Source organism: Typopeltis vanoorti, chromosome 4 (genome assembly GCF_054136105.1).
Source record: "Typopeltis vanoorti isolate ZY-2024b chromosome 4, IOZ_Tvanoo_1.0, whole genome shotgun sequence".
Taxonomy (NCBI): domain Eukaryota; kingdom Metazoa; phylum Arthropoda; class Arachnida; order Uropygi; family Thelyphonidae; genus Typopeltis; species Typopeltis vanoorti.
In genome coordinates this window covers 81377187-81392332 of record NC_143552.1, presented here as the reverse complement: position 1 = coordinate 81392332, position 15146 = coordinate 81377187, and the positions used below count along the sequence as shown (strand labels likewise).

The window sequence follows — 15146 nt, the reverse complement described above, 5'->3', positions numbered from 1 at the left end:
AAATATGGATGAAAACAAGAATATAATTTGCAAATAAGCACTACCGCTAACTACCAGAGTATGTTTAAGACAGGACTTGAAGAACTGAATGAAGCAATAGTAAACTCAATTCAAATATGAGTGCTCCATTCAGTTTTTATTCAGAATCAGAGGCCTTCACCAGTGGTAGAAAATATAACAGCTAACTGCTTAGTTTAAGTTCAGCCTAACGTGTACCTACACCATGCAGTAATCTGTTATGCTCAGTTCTGCCGTATTTTTCTACCTTTCTTTGTAATTAACCTTTTCTAGTTACTATAATGGCAAGGAAATGTTAGATCGTGTTAAAATCAAAAACTGTTAGGTACTCAGTGCTTCTCAGGGCTTAATTCATGAGTATTTCATTTGGATCTTGAGAAGGTTTAAAATAAATGGCTATATATAAAATTAGTGGTTTACTTTTTATGATGTTTATAAATTTTGTTACTTTCTCTGATAAAGTTATTACATGGTCACAAGAATCTTAAAATATGGATATTTATGGTTTGTTTTTGCAGTATTTGAGATACAAATATCTTACTATATAAAATAATAATGCCCTTAATGGCTTCCTAGAAGCTAGCATGTGAAATGGATAGTTGTCTGTAGGTACATTATTATAACTGGGACAAGAGGGGAGAAAGATTCTTGTGGATCCTAAGAAAGTATTTCAAAATTAGTATACAAAAGTATCATACTCTAGTTAAAACAAATTTTTAATGCAATTTTTGAACATTAAGCAATTCTTTATGTTCAATAGCTCAAACATTATATTTAAGTAGTTAAAATACATAGCATGAATTTATTACTAATCTATTAAACAATCCATGGCTAACATTAGGCACTACAATATTTTCAATTTATAATTAGTTTAATTATTTAATTTTCATCCCGCGAGCAGGCAAACTGGCCCCGTGAACACACACTGCTACAGTCAAAAAAATACATCTCCCCCTCTGTGGCAGGCACAGCGACAGGCTGACTGGGGGGGGGGGGTACTAACAAACAAACGCCATATCTACATAACACGTGGACCCTTCAATGGAAGCTGGAAAAAAGCGCAGAGGAAGAAGAAGAAGAAGAATTCAATGTTCTGTATTTAAGGCAAATTATTTGAATTAGACCCTCATACTAGTTGAAGGCAAGTTTTCTGTGTGAATCATTGCGATTTCTTACAGGAGTATTAGTTATAGTTTGAAATACCATAGCTGAGAATCTGGATTTACACCCACCACTCTTTACTAGTTCAGTTTTATCTTACTAGTTGTTGTTTAAGAGATACTTGTTCCAAGAGAGGTTTCTTCAAATTAACACAAAAAACACAAGAGATAAGTAATACTATTTATTATTACCACCCGAAGACCTCATAGAGTCAAAGATTCATCTGGGAGGTCCTTTTATCACAAACACAGCTCAAACACATTCAAAAACTCTTTGCAGACACCACATTCTCGGGCAAGGCATTCCAATCATTCACAACTTTGCACGAAAAAAAACCTGCCTCTCACTCCCCTACTCACACCCTCTTTATACAATTTTCAGGGATGACCTCTGGTTCTCCCCCGATCTCCCACTATTCTCTGTAAAACTTCTCCAGCATTGATCCTATAACAACCCCTTATCAACTTGTAGGTCTCTATCATATCTCCCCCTCTTCCTCCTATCCACCAGACTCTACAAATTACATCTTCTCAATCTTTCCTCATACTCGACATTCCAGAGGTCAGAAACTACCTTAGTCGGTCTCCTTTGGACCCTTTCCAACATCTCTTCATCCTTCTGAAAACCCGGTGACCAAATCTGGGCACAATAGTCCATGTGTGGCGTAATCAAAGCCTTATACAACGGAACAAGAATCTCCCTACTTCTACACGTCAGTGTCCTCTGCATCATTTCCAGAAGCCTTTGTGTTGTCTTCACAATTTTGGTGATGTGTCCCCTAAATTTTAGATCCTTATCCACTATCACCCCCAGATCCCTTATTTCTTCTACTTCCAACAATATATTCTCACCAAGCATAAATTCTGCATCCTATCTTTGTTTTCCAAACTTTAAAAACCTTACATTTTGCAACATTGAATTCACATCCCCATTTCCATGCCCAATCACTCAATCTATTCAAATCTTCCTGTAAGGCCACATCTTCACTACACTTCATGGTTCGTCCTAACTTTGCATCATCTGCAAACAACTGAATATCTCCATCTTCATATGCATCATTAATATACAAGTTAAACAGTGATGGACCTAAAACAGACCACTGAGGCACTCCATTAGTGACTTTCCTTTTCCTGGATATTGCTCCCCCATACACAACTTGTTGATACCTATCAGATAGCCAGTCTCCAATCCAATGCACCAATCTAATATCCAACCCCATCTGCTCTAGTTTGACTGTCAAACCTATCATGAGGTACTCTATCAAAAGCCTTTGTGAAATCCAAGTATATTACTGTGTATCCTTCTCCTCTGTCCAAGGAAGCAGTCAATTTATTGTTATAAGTAAGTAGATTACTAAAACATGATTTCCCTTTAATTTACTAAAGGGAGACCATGCTGTCCATCAAAGATAATACCATGTTATCAACTCAACTCTGGATTCTAGTTCTCACAAGCTTCTCCAACAACTTAACCACAACACCTGACACACAGATAGGCCTATAGTTTGATTTTTGAGTTCGATCACCTCCTTTATGAAGTGGCACAATCTTGCCTTCCTTCCACTCCTTAGGAACTTGACCGAGTGCAAGACTCATATTAAAAAAATATGTCAAGGCAGGTGTCAACTCCCTGGCACATTCGTTCAGAATACGTGGTGATATTCTATCAAGTCCCATAGCCTTATTAACATCTAGTTTACTCAACTCCCCCATACACCTCTTGCTCACCTACAGTCAGTCTCTCCTCCCCATCATCAACTGCTCTCAATTCCTCCATGAAGTCACATTCACAAGATTGAAAGATCTTTATGAACTGTTCATTAAGTATCTCCACCACACAGTCTGCATCAGCTGTCTTTATACCATTTTCTCCAATCAATTCATCCTTCCATAATTATTCTTTCTTTTGCTAGCTACATATCGAAAGAATTCCTTAGGATTCTTTTTTGGCTTCATTAGCCAACTGCTATTCATACCTGTCTTTAGCTACCCTCACCAACCAAGTCACCCTCCTTGCTTGGTCTTTGTAGACCTCATGGAATTGGTTATTTCCACTTCTCTTATGCTCCCTCCACAATGCCCTTTTTCACTGGATCGCATGCTTAATCTCTTTATTCATCAATCTCACACCCACCTTATTTACCTTCTCACCCTTGGAATACATTTAGACATTGCATCTACTAAACAGTTTTTGAAAATCCCAAAGCTGCATTGATCTCTTTTCCAGCTAACTCCTCATTCCACGCTACACCCGCAAGCTGTCTCCTGAGCTCTTCATAATCACCCCCCCCCCTTGTAGTTCCACATATACCCTTTTCTCACAGAAGTCCTCACACTGCTGGCAACCACCCAGGTAATCACCTCATGGTCACTCTCACCAATTGGTGGATGATTTGATACCTCATTTATAATTACATCCTCTGATGAGATGACCAAATCCAAGACCCTCAATCCTCGTGTGACCTCTGTTACATACTGTCTGAGGTAGTTATCCCTCAAAAACTCAAGAAACTCATTTTCTTTACTTCCAGTTGCTATCTCATCATTCCTGTCTATATTGCCATAATTAAAATCACCCATAATGATCCCCCTTTTCTTATTTACTTGGGTAATTTGAATGTACATTTCATTATCACCACCATCCACATTACCTGGTCTATAACAAACAACATCCCACCAAGTATTTGATTCCATTCAACTCTATCTCACACCATACTGCCTCAAAACAACTGGCACTATTTCCCTCTTGCATCTCTACTTTATATGGACAATAGCACTCCCCCCCTCCCTTTTTACTCCTTCTGTCCTCACGAAACACATCATACCCTTCCATCTCTATTCCTGTCAGGATTTCATCCTCTTCCAACCATGTCTCACTTATTCTGACAATTTTTGGGTGAACAGACGCAATTAGTGCAACCATTTCATCCGCCTTGTTTCTGATACTTCTAGCATTTGTATACAAACACAACAGCTCATTTCTGGATCTACAGCTAGTTCCACTGATACCACTCACTCGATGTGATCTCTCCATGCTCAACCAGGGCCATTTCCCTTTCTGCTTCTTCATTTTAAAACCCTTTTCAATTCCAACTGTTTCCTCTTGATCCCAGGTCATCCCATTCCTTTCCTGTCTACACATGCTCTCACCTCCTCTTGGAGTATCCACCTTTTTCATGCTGTGTACCCTTGTCCACCCTGAGCCTCCCCCTTTTCCCTGCTCCTCTTGCACACCCATTCTCTATACTCATACCACTCACTTCCCCATTCATAACCACCTCTTCAATCTCTCCTGTCTTACTCTCCCACTCTTCCACATCACTTCCCACTCGATCTGATTCATTCTCTCTATTCACTTCTCTACCTTCCAGCAACAGTCTCTCCAAGCGACTTACACCATAACCACTCAAATGCAGTCCATCACTCCCATACAGCTCACTTAGTCCCTCAACTCATTCCACACATTAACAAACTGTACTCCTGTCTCCTCACACATTTCAGCCAGCATATCATTCATAATCCTTGCTCTCCGCCTCATTTCACCACAGTCATATCTAGGCAACACGCTAACTACCCTTCCTGTCACACTATTCTCTTTTATCCTTCTAAGCAGCCTCCTGATATCCATTCTGACACACTCTTTGTCCTCTCTCAAATTATTCGTACCTATTAATACTATTAACTCTTTTGCTCACTCCTGCCTCATATCCAATGCCTCAATCACTCTACTCATTTTACTGCCTGAAAAACAAACTTTGTGCATCCTCTCATCCAACACACCTTTAATAATGGAGTCACCATACAACGCCACTCGCTCATCTTTCGTTAACTCTTTCATGCCATCATTATTTATTTTAATAGTTTTTACCCAAATTTTCTTAATTTCATTCCGCATCCATTTCATTTCTTGCCTCATCCAATCCATTTCAACTTCCGAATCTCACGACACATTCTCTCTATCATTCAATCTTTCTAACTCTCGACCCCCTCGTCTCACTTTCACTTATCCTTCAGTGTTTCCATACTTTCGGTCCAACATGCGTCCAACTTTCGCTATCATTCTTCCCATTTTCACACTCATTCATCTTTCTTAGTTTCTGTACTTTCGGTCCAACATGCATCGAACTTTCGCTATCATTCATTCTTTTTTTGCTATCATCCATTCTTTCGATTTTTTTTACTTTTGATTTCTGCATCACGCCATTTCTAGTTTCATTCGTTCTCTCAATTTTATTTCCTTCTGCCACTCTCACCTCACTTTTGTCCCTTTTAACATCCGTTACAGTTTTCAAATCACTCTTCTTTTTTACTGATTTTTTAACATTTTTTCGGCTCTCTTTCTGACCATCCTTTTCTTTCAAACGTGTACTCATTTTCCCCAGGACAATTTCGCTACTAACACTTTGTCATCAATTTCATATTTGCATTCATCAATTCCTTGTTCAGATCACACTTCGCACACCTCCGCCCCCCCCCCATCCTCACCATATATCCACAAATCATTTATGTAATCAAAAGAATACATATAGCAGACCTCGCACTTAACGAAACGACTGAAATCTAAATTAAAGTCATGGAATGACAATGCCGCCGCCATTTTTTGCAGGTTACTAAGTCTAATAATAACGATTTCGTAATTAAGTTTTGGCAAAAAAAAAATCCCCCACACTAATAAAACCAGTAGCGCACAATGTTTACAGTCTCTCTTACTCAAACAATTACGCATATATATTTATTTATTTTCTAGAAAACTTATCCCAATCAGGAGCTCTTCTTATACGTCACTGCGCTTGATTCACGAGCGCCCTATTCAATAACATTCGTTACTCTAGAAGTCCTAAAAAGGACTGTTTATCCTCTCCCCGCTCTTCCCTCAAGTTCCACATATTTATTTAAGGCCATACATTTCAGCCTGAATTACAGGCCATCAGCAGCGGCAACAATGGTCAACGTTCCTACTCTGGACAAACTGAACACTGTAGAAAAGAGAATACAAGAATGACAATCGTATCATGTTGGTCAGTGATAATGGGAAGAATGATAAATACTGAGGAGGATATAGTAGAGATGTTTAATGAGCAGTTCATTAAAGTATTCTATCCTTGGAATACTTTAATGTCCTGTCTTGTAACATAATATTTTAGAGTCTTGTGATTGTAACATAATGCAGAACTTGAGTGCAGTGAGAATGGGGAAGGAACCACTGATGGTAAATGAGCAGGAAGTATATGAGGAATTGAGTAAACTTGATTTCAACAAGGCCATGAGACTTGATATATCACCATATGTCTTGAGGGAATGTTCCAGGGAGTTAACAACAGCTTTAATGTACATTTTCAACATGAGTTTTAGATTAGCCCAGGTCCTAAAGGAATGGAAAGATGGCAAAACTGTTCTGCTTCATAAAGGAGTGATAAGACTACTAAGGCTTTGAATTATAAACCAATCTGCCTGTCTGGAGTTGTGGTCAAGGTGTTGGAGAAACTAGTGAGGACAAGGATTCAAAACTGGGTGGACAGCAGTAGAATTCTCTTTAATGGACAGCATGGGTTTGCTAAGGGAAGATCATGTTTTAGTAATCTGCTTACCTATTATAACAAGGTGACAAATACATTGGATATATAGTAGTATGTTTAGATTTTGTAAAGGCTTTCGATAAATTGCTACACGGCAAACTAGTAGTTAAATTGGAACAGATGGAGCTGGATAGTAGATTAGTGAATTGGATTGGAGACTGGCTGTCTGATAAGTATCAGCAGGTTGTGTATGGGGGAAAGTGTGATATCCTAGAAGAGGAAAGTCACTAGTGCCATGCCTCAGGGGTCTGTTTTTGGGGCCACTGTTGTTTAATTTGCATGTAAATGACATTGGGAAGGGCTTAAATGGTGAGATATACAGTTGTTTGCAGATGATGCAAAGTTGGGGAGAGTTATGAGGAGTAGAGCAGATGTTGTAGCTTTGCAAGAGGACCCAAACAGACTGTCTGAATGGGCAAGTGTGTGGTGACATCAGGTTAATATTGCAAAGTGTAAGGTTTTAAAATTTGGGAAGCAAAGATGGGATGCAGAGTATAGGATTGGTGGGGATATTTTAGAGGAGGTGGAGAAGATGAAAGATTTGAGAGTTATGGTGGATAGGGACTTGAAATTTTTTGGATATTTTGCTAAAATTGAAAGAACAATACAGCAGATTATAAGAATGATGCAGAGAACACTGATGTGTAGAAGAAAGGATGTTTCATCCTATTGTTCTTTCAATTTTAGCAAAATGTCCACAAAATTTCAAGTCCCTATCCACCATAACTCTCAAATCTTTGCAGTAGAATGCAAAGTTTTGATCAGACTGGATTACTGTGCACAGATTTGGTTGCCAAGCTTTCAAAATCATGAGATGTTGAAGAGGATCCAGAGACAATTGACCAAGTTGGTTTCTTGTCTGTCGAATAAGAGGACAGACTGAGATAATGCAAATTACAGCCTAGCAGATAGAAGGAAGAGGGGGAGACATGATCGAGACATATAAGCCAATTACCAGATTAGCATGGATGAGATTTTTCATTGAATATCTGGAGACAGGGGGGAGATGAGATGCCCTCCCTGGAAGCTGCATAAGGTGGGTGTGAGCAGGGGGAGGGGGTGAGGAGTAGATTTTTTGCATGGAGAGTGGTGGATGATTAGAATGCATTGTCTGAGAGTGTGGTGAGTGCAGGGACAGTGAATGCATTCAAGTCGAGGTATGATGGGCTGTGCATGTGAGAGTGGGACCTCCCACAATAAGTCTCTTGACTCCATGGAGGCCTGTTGATAATAATAATAATATTAGCAACAGTAAATCTGAAAAATCTGTCTTAGCACAGACCTATACAGACCACAACATCCTATAGTCTGAAACATGCTTACTTCATTAATGTCAGTATAAATTTGAACACTTGTTTACAGAAAGCATTGAAGCCTTACTTCACCATACAAACTTAAATTGGAATGACTGCCTCTGTCTATCTAAGTTATGGGAAAGTCTTATTTTAATCACACATCATTTTTTTTTTAAATAGCTAAATAATGAATTATCAATATTTCCTCAGTCATACCACTGCATTGTTTTAATGTAATATCACATGGATCTTACTTTTTCAAATCAATCCACTGTTTACATTCTACTCTGTAATTAACTATTGTCACCACTGATGATGGCCTGTAATATTTAGGCTGAAATATATGACCTGAAATAAATTAGAGTAGGCAAAGCAAAGAACTTTTCTGACCTTTAAGAAAAGCAAGGAACTTCGCTGAAACTATCCAACTATGGCTTGGTTAGTTTTCAGAGGTCTGGTGGGGTGGAATGTGTGCAGAAAATTTTTAACAGATTAAAAAAAAAGGGGGGGGGCAATTCTAAGTTTTCCATTCTTTGACATGAAATCAAACCTGACTATGCAGCACAACTGTAATCCCCTAGAAAGAATTACGTAGTGTAGTTCAGATAACTGAGGAAATGATAGTAAGCTGCCAGTATAGTTCCATAAGAAATAACAGGTCTGCTTTTGATGCATTACCACTTTTAGTTCTTTCAACAAATGCATAGAACAATCCACAACTGCTCCTCAAAATTCATGTCAATTATTCTTAAGGATTCTCCAATACATGTTAAAAATACAGGTATCGAGGAGAATCCCCATCAGTCCAACTATACTGATTAAATAGCTTGCAATATGAAGCAGAGTGAGGTGAGAAAATTGGGTCATACCATGACCTATCTTTCACCTCACTCTGCTTCATATTGCAAACTATTTTAGCTCGCTCTTTCAACAAATGCATAGAACACTCCACAACTGCTCCTCAAAATTCATGCCAATTATTCTTAAAGATTCTCCAATACATGTTAAAAATACAGGTATCAAGGAGAATCCCCATCAGTCCAACTACACTGATTAACATATTCTCGGAACTGTAACCTTCATGCATTTGACACCAATTTCACTAACACACTGAAATAGAAAAGGTTATTATAAAAATTAACAAAAAAAAAAAAAAAAAAAAAAAAAAAAAATATATATATATACACACACACACACACACACACACACACACACACACACACACACACACACAGAGGGGCTGCTTGTCTATAGGGGCCGGGCCCCACCTATATTTGTATAACTAGCCCAATGATTGTAGTTTTAAAAAATATGTTTCTTGTAATTATTATTATTATTATTATTTATTTTTTTATTTTTTATTTTTTTTTTTTTTTATCTATTTCCAAACACGTTTTATTGATTAATAAAAAAAAAACACTGTAGTATTTTGTGGCAATAATATAATGCGACTTAGTACGTCTCTGGGGGCCAGCCACGGTTGGCCCTATTTTATATTTTCTGAGTGCAATGCACATACATACACAGCGCACGATACTTTGATTGTGAACCACATGCACTAGCAACGTTTGTTTACCGGACACAACGCATATTTTGGGGTCCGTTTAGTCTGGCCCAATCACTGCGTTTGTACGTAAATAGTGCGCAATTCCTTCATTGTGTTATTATTTATTCTCGTAGTTGATTTGTTTTATTGTTTAATAAAAAAATTACTGTAGAGTTTTGTGGCAATATTGTATAATGCGACTTAGTACAGTCTCTGGGGGCCAGCCACGGCTGGACCTATTTTATACATGTAGAACACAGGGCATGTATGAGGTACGTGCAGTAGCGATCATGTTTGTTTACCAGGCACAACACTTATCTTGGGGCCTGTTTAGTCTGGCCCAATTGCTGCGTTTGTACCTAAATAGCATGCGATTCTTTCATTGTCTTATTATTTATTCTCGTTGATCTGTTTTATTGTTTTTAGTGCGTTTAATTATTGTTGTCATTTTTTGTTATAATTTATTTTACAGTTTAAATGTTTATTACGTCCATAAACAATACATTTTAACTATGAATAAAATCGATAGTTTATTGGAAAAACGTTTCTCGTTTTTCCAATTATAAAAAAAATTAACAGTTCAATGCATCAGTGGAGTCTGACTAAACATTATTATAATAGAAATAATAACTATAAATCAATAATAGAACCACAATAAATCAATAATATAAATATAAAAAAAATTAAGTTGTTTTTGGCCCCTGGCCCCACCTGTTTCCATTGTCACCAGCCGCAACTGTGTATATATATATATGTGTGTGTGTGTGTGTGTGTGTGTGTGTGTGTGTGTTAAATACTATAAAATACAATATTATAAAATAATATAAAATTGAAATTAATAATTTATCCATTTTATTCTCCATCTTTGCATTCTGTGGTCATCTTCAGAGTAAGTCATACAAAAGGAAGTAAAATTATCTGCTGCTTGATGACCATACAAATATGAATGAAAAACCAAAGTAAACTCTATTAAAACTAAAAATTAATTTCCAGTCACAAACTTAACTTGTACCAAAAAGCAATAGTAAGAAGCTGGATGGGATTAAGGATTATTAAATTTGGAGGCAGCTCCTGAAATCTAGTAACTGGTATGTAAATCATTTTAATTAAGTTAAATGTGTTGCCAAGAGCTACACATAATTCATTAAAACCTTTAAACATTTATGGATAATTTTTGGTCTATTGAATTATGATGCTAGCCCAGATGAAGCATTTACAACCAGCGTTCTGGAAAGTATATCTTTATTAGTTCAACAAAAAAAACTGGAAGAATAAAGAAGTCTTGAAGAGCAACGATTGCATTATATACAACCCACAATCATTATCACAGAGTGGGATGATATGAGTAGGAATGTATACGGATTTCTTTAGTGATTAATAAGTAACAGGTTATTTTCAATAAAATGGCTATTCATTCGTATGGGATAATAACATGGTTAGCATATTCAGCTGTGGTTCATTCTTATTTAGTGGTGGTTATGGCCAATTTTTGTGGAGTTTTCTTATATGAAATTATTAATATATCTGTACAACAGTAGATTATACTTGACAATAATAAGATTAAAACAAAAATGTAATATCTTGTCAAGTATAATATGCATTGTAACAAAGCAGAAAAACTTTCCACAACTATCTCTCATCCAGAGTATTTTAACCTTTTCACTGCTAAGCTCAGGTTATCATCTTGAGCAATTTAAAAAAGACAACCTTGCTACATATTATTATTATTATCATCATTCAAGCCTCCATGGAGTCAAAAGACTCATCGTGGGAAGTCCTTCCTAAGAACATAAAGTCTGTCAAGACTCATCAAATGGAGCCCCCCTCCCCCCAAGAAACACAAACTCTATCGTACCACTCCTTAAACTCATTGATTGTTCTCGCTCTCACCACTCCATCAGGCAATGCATTCCATGGTTCAACCACCCTCCATGCAAAGAAACCACTCCTCATCCTCTTGCTCACAGTTTCCTTTCGTAACTTCCAGGGATGGCCTCTTGTCCCGCTGTTCAACTGAGCGAAAGAACTCCCCAGTGTCAACCCTGTAACCACCTCTCAACGGTTTAAAAGTCTCAATCATATCACCTCTCCTTCTATCCACCAAACTCTGCAGTCCACATTCCCTCAGCCGATCCTCATAACCAAAATTGTACAGTCCTGAAACCATCTTTGTCATCCATCTTTGTACCCTTTCCACAGTTAATTAATCCCCTTCAAATCCTGGGGACCAAATCTGAGAACAATAGTCTAAGCGTGGTCTGATCAGAGACTTATACAATGGAATGATAACCCTTTTATCTCTGCAGGTCAGTGCCCTTCTCATAATTGCAGCAATCCTCTGTTACCTTCACCACCTTTGCAATATGTCCTCTAAATTTCAGGTTTCTATCAATCATCAATCCCAGATTTCTTATTTCCACCTACTTCCTCCAGTATAACTCCTCCCATAGAGTATGCAGCATTCCATCGATGTTTTTGCTGCATTAAACTGACATCCCCCCCCTTTAATTTGCCCATCAATCTAGCTTATTCAAATCCTCTTGCAGGGCTACCACATCTGCACTATTACTAATAATCCTTCCCAGCTTTGCATCATCCGCAAACAACTGAATATCCCCTTGCAATCCACTGACAATGTCATTGATATAAAGGTTAAACAATATAGGTCCTAGTACTGAGCTCTGTGGGACCCCACTTGTAACCCTCTGCCTCCTTGAAACTGCTCCACCATACACAACTCTCTGATACCTATCAGACAGCAAATCCTGAATCTAGTTGTCCAATATGACATTCAGACCCATGCTGCAACTTAAATATCAGCTTATCATGTGGCACCCTGTCAAATGCCTTCGCTAAGTCTAAGAAAATTGCAGTATATGCCTTTCCCTCATCTACTGTTCTTGTAACTTTATTATAATATGTTAGCATATTACTAAAACAAGAATGCCCCTTCACAAATCCATGTCGACTCTCACAGATAACATTACCCTCATCTGCCCAATGCTGTATACGGTCCCTCACTACTTTCTCCAAGATCTTAACAACTACTGATGACACACAAACTGGCCTATAATTAGACACTTCCAGTCTATTACCACCCTTATGCAATGGCACTATCTTACCTTCCTTCCATTCCCCGGGGCACCTTTGCCGAAGCCAGACTTTCATTGAAAAGCCAGATTAAAGGCACTGTCAGTTCCCTAGCACATTCTCTCAAAACTCGTGGTGAAATACCATCCAGTCCCAAAGCTTTACTGACATCCAGAGTACTCGGTATCTGAAACACACTCTCCTCCTGTATCTCTAAACCTCGAACCTGCCCTATCCCTCTAGCATTAAAACTGACTCCTCTAGGATGAAATACTCCAATAAAGTGTTCATTGAACAATTCCACTATGTCCTCTGCATCAGGTCACTCTATTCCCATTTTTTTCCCATAATATCATTCTTCCACAGTCATTTCTCCTCCTACTGGCCACATAGCTAAAAAATTCCTTAGGATTTTCTTTGGATCTTAGGGCCAATCTCCTCTCATATTCCAGTTTCGCTTTCCTTACCATACTAGTCACTCTTCTGGCCTGTGTCTTATATTCTTCATGCATCTTCTCTTCACCTGTCTCCTTATATCTCTTCCATAGCCTCTTTTTCGCATGCAATTCCTGTTTAATATTGTTTGTCATCCACTTTACTCCAAATTGTATTCTCTTCTTCACTCGTGGTATACAACTTACCATTGCTGCTAACAAATATTCTTTCACAATTTCCCACGCACTAATGATATCCCAGCCTTCCAATTCCTCCCTCCATGAAACTTCCCGAAGTTGACGTCTATTATAATCACCTGCTTTATAATTCTACATAAGTTCCTGTCTCTTTGATACACTTGCATGTCTATTCATTTTCCAAGTCAAAACCATATGGTCACTCTCTCTCCAACTGGTGGGAGAGATGTCATCTCAGTTATTATCAACTCTTTTGATGCTATAACCAAATCCAAAACTCTTGAACCTCTTGTTCCCTCTGTTACATGTTGCCTAACACATTTGTCCCTCAAGAATTCTAGAAATTCCATTCCCCTATTACTACATGCATCTTCCTCTCTCCAATTTATACTACTGCAGTTAAAATCTCCCATAACAATCATTCTTCTTGCACTTGCCAAACTTAACTGTCTAAAACATCTCCTGGTCCCCATCCTCTGTGCTCCTGGGTCTGTAGCAACACCCCACTAAATATCCTGTCTTGCCTACCTCACACCACATGCTCTCAAAATCATTTGTCTCACTTCCTTCCAAAGCCTCCACTCTTAGAGGACATAGGTCATCACTTATCATGAACAGTACCCCACCACTACCATGCTTTCCCCTCCTATCCTGCCAAAAAATGCTGTACCCAGCAACTTCTATTCCTGTTATTATATCCTCTTCTGTCAACCACGTCTCAGTGTTCCTTATAATTTGGCCAGGCTGATGCTATCTGCGCCACCAATTCCTCTCCCTTATTCCGGATACTCCTGGCATTAGTATAAAGCATATAAATGCCACTGTTTCTATACCCAGCATTATCCCCTCTAGACTCCACTGGGCTCAGTGTTACCTGATGTCGTCTCCCTTCTCCCAAGCATCCATTCCCACAAGAGGCCACCCCTGCTATCATCCTCCCTGAGACACACTGACTCGTTCAGAACAGCAATCTCTCCAGATGCCTACGTCCTTCCTCATTCAAATGTAAACGGTCTCTTGCATACAATTCCTCTCTTTCCTCAAATGCACTCCAAGCATCCACATATACCAGTCCTCTCTTGTCACACATTCTAGCTATTATGTCATTCAATATTACTGCTCTTCTGCTCAGCTCGTCATTATCATACCTAGGCAACATGCACACTATTTTTCCTCTCTGATTTGATTAATGCCAGCAGCACCCAGGGTTCCCAGGTGGTCACCCTACCAAGTACTAACTGGGCCCAAGTTTGCTTAACTTCAGTGATCAGACGAGAACTGGTGCTTCCAAACTGACGTGGCCGCTGACAAAATAATTAATGCCAGCAGCACCCAGAGTTCCCAGGTGGCACCCTACCAAGTACTAACTGGGCTCAAGTTTGCTTAACTTCGGTGATCAGACGAGAACTTATGCTTCCAAACCGATGTGGCCGCTGACAATATAGCAGAAGAAATCTCCTGGCTGACATGTTACATGGTCTATGACTTGCAGAGGTAATAAAAATAGTGGGAAGCATAACCATAAGTCAAAAACTGCAAGAAATCGTGGAGAAAGAGACAAACTATCAGCAAATAACAAGATTCCATAGTGTAATAGAATACAATAAGACTAACATGAGCAGTTGACAGGAGTAGTTCTGTAGAGTATTTGGCTAAGTGTTGAAGTAGTGCAGAAAATGCTCTTTTAAATTATACTTACCAAGAAATTATATTCTTGTTTAATCCTTTTACCCAAATGTAAGCAAACAAAGTTTGCATGCGAAGTATTTTCATGACCAGGCCACTTGTATAGAGGCTGACTTCATATCAATTGCTTAGTATTCCATGAT

At 38.5% G+C, this 15146-nt stretch overlaps 1 protein-coding gene, 1 non-coding gene and 1 pseudogene across 2 annotated transcripts in view; all 3 read right to left on the bottom strand.

The window, feature by feature from the left end:
* TRAM (translocating chain-associated membrane protein 1) overlaps positions 1-15146 on the bottom strand; it is a 204472-nt gene that overhangs the window by 146843 nt on the left and 42483 nt on the right.
* On the bottom strand, positions 14508-14626 carry LOC150107447 (5S ribosomal RNA). The gene has a single exon (XR_016548286.1). It is a non-coding gene; the product is annotated as a 5S ribosomal RNA (ribosomal RNA).
* Positions 14638-14755, bottom strand: LOC150107446 (5S ribosomal RNA; annotated as a pseudogene).